This window comes from Neolamprologus brichardi, chromosome 14, assembly GCF_056152115.1.
Source record: "Neolamprologus brichardi isolate AB-2024 chromosome 14, ASM5615211v1, whole genome shotgun sequence".
Classification (NCBI taxonomy): Eukaryota; Metazoa; Chordata; class Actinopteri; order Cichliformes; family Cichlidae; genus Neolamprologus; species Neolamprologus brichardi.
Window position 1 is genome coordinate 38,853,984 of NC_142117.1, and position 13,010 is coordinate 38,866,993.

At 42.3% G+C, this 13,010-nt stretch overlaps 1 protein-coding gene across 13 annotated transcripts in view; it reads left to right on the forward strand.

The window, feature by feature from the left end:
* Nucleotides 1–13,010, forward strand: part of si:cabz01090165.1 (leucine-rich repeat and fibronectin type III domain-containing protein 1-like protein) — a 499,613-nt gene that overhangs the window by 230,239 nt on the left and 256,364 nt on the right. For 11 of the 13 annotated variants that reach the window (XR_015720013.1, XR_015720007.1, XR_015720005.1 and 8 more), the window contains one exon: nucleotides 1,814–2,002. The gene's annotated coding sequence lies outside the window, so the exon portion shown is untranslated. Of the gene's footprint in view, nucleotides 1–1,813; nucleotides 2,010–13,010 lie in introns of all 13 variants that reach the window. The other 2 variants (XR_015720009.1, XR_015720011.1) reach the window with 2 other exon arrangements.

A 13,010-nucleotide genomic window follows, 5' to 3' on the forward strand; every position in this document is an offset into this window, starting at 1 on the left:
CATCTGTTGGTAATTGTGTCTTTAAAGTGTCTCAGAATAATAACATGTAACTCTTGGGACACATTACCGTGCTTACATGTATAGCACAAAGCAGCTAAGAGTAAAGGTTAAAGGGAACTGATCACCTTCAAATGTAAACATTAATATGATGGTCCAGATAAGTGGAGTCACTAGGGGTGGGGGAAAAACTAGATACTGTGTAGCATGGTGATATTTTGTTTGCTAATAATGTATGGATACAGGGACAGCAGAAATCGATATTTTGTTACAAAAAGGTTTTTGTGCTCTGACTTCAGAGCATGTTGATCCTTTTTCTGAGCAAGAATCCTGACATTCCTTCACTGTCCAAATGTGTTTAACTTGTTTTTGGCAGCAATAAACATGACAGTTTACTTATTTTAATTTAAGACATGTTTTATTTTAATTAAGTTTAAAACTTTTTTATTTAATGTAAAATTATATTTTGTTTTAATTTACTTTCAAATTCTTCAGTTGCTGAAGGGGCTGCATAGTTTTCATAAACTGCATAGTTCAGAATAGCTATAATTGTACCAGATGGTTGATTCAGTTAAGTTGGACTAGACTGTAATACAAACCGTTCAGTTTGTCAACAATAAAACTGAAATGAGAGAAAGACTGAGTGTGAGACTTTGATATTAGAGAAAATGATATTGATAAAGTTTACCTTTATGTACAGAATCTGAATATCGCAAAATATTTTTAAAAATTGCAATAATATCGTATCGTGCGTTAAGTATTGTCATAATATCGTATCATGGGATGTATGGTGATTCCCACCTCTAGGAGTCACACAGTTGATGTTGCTGAAGCCGTGGTTAATCTTATACAGAAAGTGTATAAACCAATAAAAATCTTTGATATCTTTTTATGAGAATGGAGACTTCCCATCTTCAGATGTTGACCAGTTAAGCTGTGGTTGGATAATCCTGCCTTTATAAAGCCATTACTGGGGCAAATATATAAAAACTGGGATATATCCACGCTCAAACCCTTTAGTGGAACATAATAATGGAGACACGAGTCACCATTTTTAGCTGATATGCCATATGAACATTGACATGCAACAGTTTTTACAAAATGTAGCCACGCCCATGACTCGTTTGATGTGGTGCTAATTGTTTTGGAGCCAAATTTGATTACAAGTTCAGAAAATCCAAACGTGATTGTGCCATCGCCATTAGGGTTGGGGAGTCCATGGTTCTGGAAATGTGTACGCAGGCAGTCTGTCCCTGATAACTGATAACACTTTTCTCCTTAAACAATCAGCACAATTGTGAGACCGGTAACTTCTTGGTTGAATCAGAGGATAACGGCTAAACCGACTGAACTGAACCTGAGAGTGCAGCCCTAATGATCAGACATCAGGTGGTGGGGACGTCCCCAGATGTTTAAAATCAGTATTTCTAACAGTGAGGGTATAAAATAAAATATGCCACAGCAGTTTTGGGGGATTGTCAGCTGGCACGAGGTTCAATTTTAAGTAGTTTTGAATACAAACAAATGTTGAACACTAAATGAAATTGTATATAATATGCAGAGTCAATGCTGGGGTCAGATTTGATAATGCTATTAGCCTTCAGGCATAAGTCTTTCTTGTAGACAGTCTGACCCTGTCATTGGCTAAGGCTTTGGCAGACCACCTTAGCATGATGCAGACACTGGGTTTCATTACTTTTAGAAGTTAGATGATCCAAAACAAAGATAAGAAGCCCAATGGCACCAGCCACCTCCTGCTCCACCCTCCATCTGTCCAACTTTTAACTTCTTCTCTCCTTCTGATCTTTCTGTGCAGGCAAACTTGGCAGACTTTGACGGGCAGGTGACTGAGCCAATGATAGACTTACAGGACCTTTAACGAGCGCCTGCTGGGTCCTCCAGTCCGATTTACGAGGGCGTGTGCACCGCACGGATGAGCCCGTGAACCCGGATGAGCACCATCGCTGCGATAAACCCTGTAAGAAGAGGACGGCCCCCCTCCCTGGTAAAGAGTTAAGCTGCTGCTCAGTGTGACACTGCTGGCACCGACTGTGGTCGCCTTTAATTTAGTTTACATAATCACATTTAACTCTATTGTCTTAAAGTAATCCAGTCATATGAGACTGACAGCTACTCCACATCAGCACACACGCAGTTATATATACTCTGTCCTTTTTTTCCTGACCACATGGAATGAAATGGTATGAAAACACGACCTACATGGTTTTGAATGAGCGTGGAGATTTAAAATTCAGGACAGTGAGACGTTTCTGGAGGAGAGGCAGGCTGCAGATTTACATTATCTATAAAAATGTAAGTATTCCGACTTTTTTCTTCTCATGCAGCTTGCTTTGTGATTAAAAAGAAGGACAGCTTTGTGTTTATTTCAGTCACAGGTCAGAATCTCTGTATTCTCCTCCATAAATTCACGCATTCTCAGAATTTGTAGGATTTTCTAAGGATGATGATACTTCGTCAGCCTCCGTTTACGGTCATCTCCTTCTCCGGTTGTGAGCCGTCTGCTATTTTAAGGTTGCTTGTTGGAAGTCAAATGTAATTAAATGTACACAAATTTACAGATGTGAAACATTTTTTAGACAGTGTTTCAGTGCCTGTCTAACAAACAGCGCTCCAGGTTGCTATCCACACCTGCTCTCCATGATCACAGGCACTGGGATACAGCTCTTGGTGGAGGAATCCACTCAAGGAAGTCCTTTGACAATTATGGATGGCATGCACATTCTGCAATTATACTGAACTAAACCGTACGGACCACTGGCCCTTACATCCCATAAAACCTTGGAATGGCTGTTTTCACACCGACTGAGACTGGAGGTCATAGACAAACTTGAACCCCTGCAGTTTGCATCCATACTGTCGTTTACATGCTTCACCGAGCCCTAGCTCATGTGGAGGAATCTGGCACCTGTGTGAGAGTTATGCGCTTTCAATACCATCCAGTCAAACTTGGACGAAGACAAGCTCACAGAGATCGACGTAGATCCCTCATTTGTTTGCTGGATCACAGACTAGCTGACAGAAACAGTTTGTCAGGTTGGGGAGCTGAGTTTCTGGGGCATTAATGAGCAACACGGGGGCTCCACAGGAGAGCTTTTCACATTGTATACAGCTCTGAGTACTGTAACATCCAAGAATACTCGGATAACACCGCCACTGTGGTGTGTCTGAATATAGGGATCACAAAAACGACCTCATATTGAACACCTCAGAGACGAAGGAAATGATAGATTAGTGATTCAGGCCTCCCCGCAATCCTGTGAAAGTTTGGGTGGGGTGGACAAAGAGGTAGTAACAAAATATAAATATCTAGGCTTACACCTAGGTAGCAAACTAGATTGGTCCGCAATACAGACAAGCTAAGCTAAAAGGGGCACAGTTAGGTCAAGTTTATTTATATAGCACATTTCCAAACAGTCCACAGCTCCACAGAGTGCTTAACAATGCAAAATGCCTCTAAAGCAAATAAATGTAAAACAATGATGCAGTAAAATATAGAAAAAATAATAAGTCAATAAAAACAACTAAAACAACAACTAAGGCTGTTAAAACCAAAATGTTAATGTTAAGTGTGTTAAAAGCCAGACCGACAAACGATTTAAAATTTGTGCAGATCCAATATTTAGGGGAAGCCACAGAGAAGGCTCTGTCGCCACATGGAGTGGATAACATTAGTTTTGAACTGGACCTCACGGTTTCCTCTGGAGCACAAATAAATAGGAGCTCAGACCAGTAAGAAGGGGCTCAAAAAGTAAGAGTTTAAATTGGATCCTGCAAGTTGCTTCTTTTTGTTAAGAAAACTAAGATTTCTTGTGCTGTTCTATGCTGCAGTCTGCTGGGGAGGAAGAATCAGAAACAAGGATGCAAGGAGACTGAACGACTAGTGAGGAAAGCTGGCTCTGTAACTGGAGCCTGACTGGACACACTGGGGGAGGTGGCTGAAAGATGCACAATAAAGATGTTGGAACATCCGGAACAGCTTTGGTGACCTACTTTATAACATCCTTACAGAACAAAAAAACAAAACAAACCTACCTCTGCATTGCAAAACGCAGATACAGAAAATCATTCGCACCCAAAGCCATCAGGCTTTTCAAGTCTCATTCAAATAGCAGGTGAGCCAAGTCAGACGTGAATTTCTCTCTGGCATCAATGAAGTTATTCTTATTCATATTTACATTGACAAACAGTGCAGTCCCTCCACATTTCTGTGAATCCTGAAACCAGGTGCAGTGTGAGTGTCTCTGACTATCGCCTGCAGAGCAATAATGATAATAAGGACGAGCTTTGTGAATTCATTAAAATCGAACCATGTGAGCAGAGCTGATGTTAACGCTCTCTGCACGTTAGCGACGTAAAATACTGGAGTGAGAGACTCGGTGATCCGTACTGTAGAAGCTGTACTGGAAGCAAAAGGTGCTCAACATGATGGCAATGAAACTGGCTGCATTTAAACCATGTAAACCATCAGATGTTTAAAGAACTCAGAACTTGATGAGCTTCACGCTCACACTTCCTACTGAGTTGCTGAGCAGTTCGCTTCTTTTGGACGTTGCAGAAAATCTGTTGGAAATATGTGATTGTGTCTGAGAGTCTCGTGTTTGTGGAAATGTTCTGTGTTAGGAATAAGAAGCTACGATACTGGCATTTAAGCTGGAACTGTACTAATAACTCATATCTGCTTGTGGAAGAAGGAATAGCCCACAGAGAGTAATAAAGAATAAAGTTATGACTTGCTGGAGAGTTTAACTCTGAGACTGCTGGAGTAAAGCGTCCTCTATCCACTGCTACATTTGCATATTTCACTTTGTCGTATTCTAAAAATAATGGAGCCGAGCTCAGCGTTTGCAGAGCGTTGTTACTGATTTCAGTGCTGCAGAAGTCATTTGTTCACTTATTGTGTGCAGTTATTTTTGTGTTATTCCAATAAGGATTCATTGTAACTATGAAATGAAACGATAACAGGAGTTGCAAAGTCGTGCAATATTAACAGGATGAAAAGTTGAGTTACCGTTGCCCTTCTCGCTGTTTCGTTTTCAGCTGAAGTTTCTACCCACTGGAGAATGTGGAAATCAATGAACCAGTGCAGACACAAACCCGCTGTATGTTACCTTGACATCAAACATGACATCAGACGGTTTACTCCACTGGGTTAAAAAAGGAGGTAGATAAATGAGTTTTATGCAGCGGATGACAGTCCTGCTTTCCTGCAAGATGCATTTAAAACGGTTTAAAAGACTTAAAAAAATAATCCAGAAAACAAGATTTAAAAGTCATTTTTAAAGGTTAACGCTCATCAATCTGTGGCAGGTTGGGTTCAGCAGCCCGAGGGTGACCGCACTGAAGGGAATTACACAAACTGGTAATAGAAGAAAACATTACAAAGAGCTCGCAATTAAAGTGCGTGTGTGTTTGTTCGAGAGCGCGGTGCAGAGAAACACTGACTTAGGCTAATGCAGCCTTAATAGCCACATTAGTTTCTTGCTCCGGCTGAATCGTTTGAAGCAACTTGGACAAGCAAATAGGTCCATTAGGTAGCTATAGATCTCATAGCACACGCTGAAATGGGCCCCTGAGTACAGCAAACCTGCACTCACCTGCACACTTCACTTCTTCTGTTCTCACAAAATGCAAGATGCACAACAACGTGCAGATGCAGTTTGTTTCTCTGATTAATTAACACACACAAGCACGCACACAGAGTCGCATCTTTTCCCACTGCCACTCCGCGTGTCGTTGACGGCTTTTCTATCACAACTAATTTGCTGCTGCCGCATTCACCGCTGCAGTGACAGGACTTCCCTAATGAGACAGAGTGCTCACAGTAATGGCAGGTGTGGACCTTGAATCAGAATTACAGTAATGAGATGAGCAGGCCTAATGGTCACAAGCAGAATAATAAGAAGCACAGACACAGGATGAGAGCAGCAATAATGAGAGTGAAGGCTGTGAGACGAGTCGGGAAAACAACAGAGCCACGGCAGGAGAAGGTGGCTGCTGTTGTTTTTGGGGACGCCATCTCAAGATTTTACACATCTGAAGCTTTTCTTTACTGAATATTCAGCTCTGTCTGATTATGTAATGTGAAAAAAAAAGTTTTGAAGTTTAAGTTTAGTCATGAAAGCGTGGCCTACATACTGAAGAGGCTTCCCTCTCCACCTCTCACTTGTTTGTGCTGTCGAGCTCTGCTGTGTGACAAGATAACGGCCTCATAAATAGTCATCATTAGCAGTGAAGCTTCCGTGTTCGAGCCGATACCTGCAGAGCAGTTTGCGCTCAGTTACCACGTGAATGCAACAGTTTGGCATTAGTGTGACAGCGAAAGTTTTTCTTAAATCATTACTATAGTTATTTCCCACCGTTATGCAAATTCCCCTCGGTGCTGGAATGAGCTGCAGACTGCAGAATCCCTCGTTAGCTTCGTATGCTAGTCTCATCACGTGCTGTCTGACTAAACAGGTTTGTGAATGCGTGTTGCTGGTTACACATCCCTGAGGTTGTGGTCTTAATGGTCCAGTGGCATTTAACTCGTTTTCGTTTATGGGCAGATGTATCCCAGTTTGGGCTCGGAACAGGAAACTCAACAATCTTTTGCCATTTTCAGTGCAAAATGTTAGCATTCTGTGCAACCCAACACTACAGCAAAGCATATAATAGACCCACTGGTCCATCATGTGGGTGTCATGCTTTACCTCCCATAAGCGTGAAATGTTTAAGTTGCAGCAGAGAGCTACTGTGAATTAAAACCAACAAGTCGTTATTGACCCTTTATGCCAGGTAAGGTTAAGCTAGATTGCTGATCTGTATTGGGGAATGTTTCTTTGAAAGCTAAGGAGCTTGGAAAGAAAAGCGTCTGGACTTCTTTAAGTTGCTTGAAGACGTTTCACCTCTCATCCGAGAAGCTTCTTCAGTTCTAAGGTCAAACCCAGTGGGAGTTTCCCCCCCAAAAGAGGGACAAAAGCTGGCTTTCTTTGAAAGCCCGTTGCTGTTTTTATGTTGGCTTTGAATTATCGCCCTCTGCTGGTACTGCAAGGCACTTCAAGTCTGGGAGAGACTTCCACAAGATGGACCAGCAGGTCTGTTACGCGCTTTGCTGTGATACTGGGTTGGCCTGCAATGTCTGCAACGGTTCGCCATGGTCAGGTGTTAACCTTGTAACCCTCAGGGGTTACATAAAGTAAAAGTTCACCCATTATACTGTTGTTTTCTTCAGTTTTCACAAACATCTACGAGCCCAGGCTCAGACATGAAAAACTGTAAAATCAAGAAAGCCCTAAATTTTCCATGTCGTGTAGAAGAATGGGGACTCGTCGTGCTAGAATCCCACCAGAAGAAAATTTAAAGCTTTTAAACAGGTGCTAGAAATGTTTTATTTCAGCCTAAACTCGATCTTCTCCTAAACCAACCAACAGTTCAACTAAAGAGCACTGGTTTAAAAATACAGACTTTAAGAAAAAAGTGAGCAGAAAATGGTAAAGCTGAGTAAATGAGAATGAAACAAAGTCTACAGTGACAATAACAACATTTGTTTTAACTTCCTGCCTTTAAAGATGCTGTTTAATGGTTTTAAAGGCCACTGTAGGTCACAGCGTGTACTCAGCAGTGTCACCTGCACAATGTCACAAAAGTTTACACGTTGCCCTTATTAATATTATTAACATGTAAGATTTATGAAGTTGTGCACAAGTTATAACATATTATTATTAAAAATGCATTAATGGAGGCGTAAGCAATGACACAGAAATATGTTTTAACACAAATCACTTTTCTTTTAATGCATTGCTCCAAGTGGTCCTTGTACTGTACATTACGCTCCCTGCATGAAGCTACACAGTGTTATGTGATATCAGCACACAGAAAATAATGTGTTGACAAAGAGAAATACAATGAGTATGACAACAGAGCCTTGACATTTCTTCCAGTGCGTTTTCTGATGCGTCACAGAGGCTCAAAGATCAGAGAATTGAGAAGGACAAACGCTGCCCAAGCGAAAACCTGCAGTGATCCCGTACGTGTCAGGAGTATCGGAACAGTTGAGACGCATTTTTTTGAAACACCGGGTCTCTGTGGCTTTTAAACCCCAAAACACGCTGCGCCAAAAATTGGTCCACCCCAAGGATCGGGTCCCCCGATACAAACAGAGTAACATAGTGTACGCTGTTAAGTGCAGGAGGATTGGCAGGATTTATACATCGGGGAAACCAAACAACCTCTGGCGAAGCGGATGGCACAACACAGAAGAGCTACCTCGTCAGGCCAGGACTCTGCAGTCTAGTCACACCTACAGGCCAGTGGACACTCTTTCAAGGATGAGGATGTAACATCCTGGACAGGGAGGAACGCTGGTTTGAGGGCGGAGTCAAGGAGGCCATTTACGTGAAAAGGGAAAGACCATCTCTGAATCGAGGAGGGGGCCTAAGGGTACATCTGTCTCCATCTTACATGCTGTGATTGCAGCCATTCCCCAACTCTCTGTGAATGGTACTCATGGCCATTGATCAGTGGGTTTTGGTCAATGGTCATTGATCAGTGGGTTTTGGTCAATGGTCATGAGAATTTGCATAATTAAGATTAAGGAACTGACCTCACAGCCCATTGTTCCTTCAGTGGGCTGGTTTCAGTCATTATGCAAATGTACTGTTTATAAGATTGAAACCTGCAGTCAGCTGAGACTGAAGAAGTCACTTGGATGAGTGACGAAACGTTTCTCCCAGAAAACGCTACGTCCAGAGGAACAGAATCAACTTTTGGAGATTTATTTTCCTGGATGATTGAGATGCATCAAGACATCAGAGAATTGCGTTTGAGACGAGAGGTTGTTCGTTTCTGCTTGTCATTACCATTGCTTAGACCAAACTCTTGAACCTGCTCGGTGGCCAACAGGCAGCGCTGTGGTTTTAGAGGAAATCCTACAGATACGACTGTTTCATGGACAATTTAAATGGAACAGAGAAAAAGTAAAGTCGTTGAGATTTGTTTGCCCAAACTAGCGTTTCTTGCTGATATGTTGTTTGCTATTAATTAAGCACTCGTATGATGTGTTGGTGTTGTCTGCACACCACACCAGGACAGTCATTAGGAAACCCACCAATCCTACCTGCGTCTCAGACAGAGGTTGCAGTTTGAAATGCCCTCGCAGCAGAAAGAGCAGCTTTGGGAGTTTGGCTGTAATGGGCCTGTAACTACCGCGGCCACAATTGCAATGATTAAGTGGTCACACTCAAACTTGAGGCTACTGCAGTCTCCGTAGAGCTGAAATTACTGAGAAGGTCTGGTTATACAGGATTCATATCCCAATATACTTAATGATGATGCATGATATAAATCTCAGTATCCTCTGTGAATAGAAAAGTTCAGAGGCTGCTGCGTCAGTTTTAGGAAACATAGTTAAACCGTCGTCCATCTTTGTGCAGTTTAAAATGATTCCAGGTTCATAATTATGAGAACTGCTTCACTGGGTAAACTGTGTTCACTCATCTGGGGATATCTCAGCGTCTTTGCTGTGGAGTTGGATCAACCGTCATCGTTTTCCATACATTGTCGTTATCACAGCGCGGCCTGCGTATCACATTCATACATAAACACCAGTGGATGTGTCTGGAGTAATGTGGGGTTCATCTTGACCAAGAGTGCTTCAACTGTAGTGATCTACCAATGAATAAAAAGCTGGTACTGCCCGCGTGTTATGGACACAAGCTGCAGCACGATGGATTTCAGGCAGATATGTTTAAATTAGGTGGAGGCCATGCAATAATTCTATTCACATCTTCACTCCTTTACCTGTTAAGGAAGTGAAGCTTTAAGTCAGCTTAAAGTCAGCAAAGAGGCTCAGAAAAGAAGATCAGACACCAGCGAGGAAGGATAAGAAGCACAGACGCAACAACATTGTCATCCCCGATGTAGCCGGTGTATCAGAGAAACTCAGGAGGGTTTTCTCCAAACATGACATCCTGGTGCATTTCAGACCCAGCAACACACTCAGACAGAAACTGGTTCACCCGAAAGACAAAACGCCAAAACACAGACTTAACAATGTGGTGTTTGCTGTACAGCAGCGAGGAATGCCCAGACCTCTACATCAAACAGCCACTTCACAAGTGCATGGCACAACATAGAAGAGCCACCTCCACAGGACAAGACTCAGCTGTCCATCTGCATCTAAAGGTCAAAGGTCACTCTTTCGAGGATGCCAATGTTCACATTTTGGACAGAGAGGACAGATGGTTTGAAAGAGGAGTGAAAGAAGCATCTATGTCCACTGTGAGCGACCATCTTTGAACAGAGGCGGTGGTTTACGACACCAACTGTCTGCCATCTATAATCCAGTTTTGAGTTCCCTCCCCAGACGCCTTAACGCCCACTCACATCCTGGATCATCTGACCTCAGGAAATCACATGATAGGGTGGGGCCAGGTTTCACAATGAACTCACCCGAAACTCTGGCTGATTGGGACCCACACCCAGTTTCACACCTTGGCTCAGGCGATTAGAGGATCATCAGGGGGTCCTTTTGTCCCTCTGTGGGGGGAAACTCCCACTAGGTTTATATCTGGGACTCTCCACCATTTGACCTTAGAACTGAAGAAGCTTCTCGGATGAAGGTGAAACGTCTTCAAGTAACTTAAAGAAGTCCAGACGCTTTTCTTTGCAAGCTCCTTTGACTACGATGACCTGAAGAACCTTCACAGACGAAGTGAAGCTTTTATACTCCAGACTCAGTTATATTAAAAAATGCCATCTTTTCAAAGTCAGAATGAGTGATGAGAGAAGAGTGGAGAGCTACAAATGTGCAAAATTGTTAATATTTAAACGTTTTGATCATAATTCAGTACTGAAGCACAACCAGTTATCAAAAATCACGCCGTGCTTCCTTTGAATGCAGAATATTTCTTTGCAGTGATAAGCTTTTTTTAGCCTCCGTCTCCTCAGCTTTTCTATAAAATAATGCAAACAATTTATTTCATAGAAACTTTTAGTACATCACTGCTGCATCAAGGCACCTAAAGTCCAGCCATTCAGATGCTGTAAATATAAAGAAGACTGGGAAAAGGGCCGTCTGCTCCCTGGAGCTGTCTGACCAAAGCTCCATGAATACTGAGCTAGGCGGTGGCTTTCTCTAGAGAAGAGTTTCAGGCAAATGCCATAAATATACCCATAAATGTAAACATACTGTTGCTGCTGTTGAACTTTGAAAACACTTTTGGAAGCAGAATAGCTCTTAATGTGTGTGGCGCTCCCTCTTCCCTTCGCTGTAAACTCAAGGTCAACAGACATATTACAGTCCTGACAGCAGCGGTGGACTCAGCCAAGGGACCGAGGACACATCCGGCTGCCGACAGGCTGCTTGGCCTTACTGGCTCCCTCTCTGTGTCGCTTTATAACTTTATTGATCTGGACAAAGCAGTGGAGCAGACAGGCCTATTACAGTGCGCCCTGTATACCGCTGTGTTTCTTCCATGGTCATTCTGTGGAAGAGGTGCAGCAACGCCTCTACAGTGATGGGCACGGGAGCAAAATGAGGTTTTATTCTCAACAAAATTATATGTATATTGAGAAATAATGCAGAAACAATCTAATCTAGCAGAGAAGAAGTAATCACAGTGCTATAGTTTTGGGATTGTGTCATTTGGGGGCTGAGCGTTAGCGTTTTGGATGCCATTGTTAGTGTGTGGAGTCAGAGTGAGCTCATAAGCTAATATTAGAAAGCTTGGTTAACACGCTGATAAAATGCTGCAAAATCACCAAAGATGAAGCATAACATTTGTGTTTGTACAATTAGCCACAGGACAAGCCAAATTATTTGTTAGCTTTTATTAAATTTGGTTAAAAAAAATCAGCGGTCGACTCAGATGGACTCTCAGAGCTGAGATCTAGCAGGTAGCCTTTGGCTCAAGCTGCCTGTATCAATCAAAGAAGCCACGCCCCTGACAACCAGTATCCTGGCGGATGAGATACAAAAACAAACAGTATGAAAATGTAAAATATCCATAAAGGTGGGTTTTTTTTTTTAGATTTTTACCTCTCAACATTTATCTCTTCTTTAAAGCTGGACGCTTTAAAACACCTTTTAAATGTGTGCTCGTTACTTGTTTCACCTCTGATATTTGAATCAGTAATCCGACACGCTGGCACTTTTAAATGTGAGCACAATTAGCATTAAAGTCCCTGCTCTTTTCTGACTTGTCATATTATTTAATGTCAGCAGCTTCAAGGCTTTGGCTGTGCATTTCCTGCTGGCTGTGCAAAAAAAAACTTTGGCTACAAGTTGGACTGTCAAACAAAGCTACGGTTTGTCAATTATAATGGTGCTTCTTCAGCAATAACACACATCCACTTTTGATGATAGAGTAGCAAATAAAATGCCTCGTATGGGCTCCACCTCTCCTCCGCACATCACCCCACCCCCACCCACAACCCTTCATCTTCTCCGGAGGTGTTGTTAGCAAAGAGCAGGCGCGCAGGAGGCTGAGTCTACGTTTTACAGCCATGTGAGAACTTTGAAGAATTCCTGATGCTCTTGCGCAGCAAGACTGTGAACCCAAAATGTTGCACAAACGATGTTATGATGATGGAGTTTATTTTCTAAAGACACGAGGCTCATTGGTGTTATTATTCAATAGTTGTGCTGAGTCAGCAGTTGTTTTAGTTTTGTTTGGGGAAATCAGGGGAATATGAAAATGTGCTTACGGATGCTGATATTATTTTAGCCCTTCAGACCCCCACAGGCAATCGAGGATTTAAGACTAGATACTATTTTAGTCCAAAGTAGACGTCTGGTGCAACAACATCTGGATGGATGGACAGAAGACACTTTTAGGAAATCCAGTTCATAGATCTGTATGTAGTTGAATTTAGGTGACCAGAACTGACAGTAGTTCAAATCTTAATTCCAGAAGCTGTTCCTCTGTCCTCCACAGTGTGGGCATCATATCTTCCCTGCAGAGTGACTTGGAGCATTGCCTGGAGTTCATGGTTTATGCTGGAGTTCAACGTGA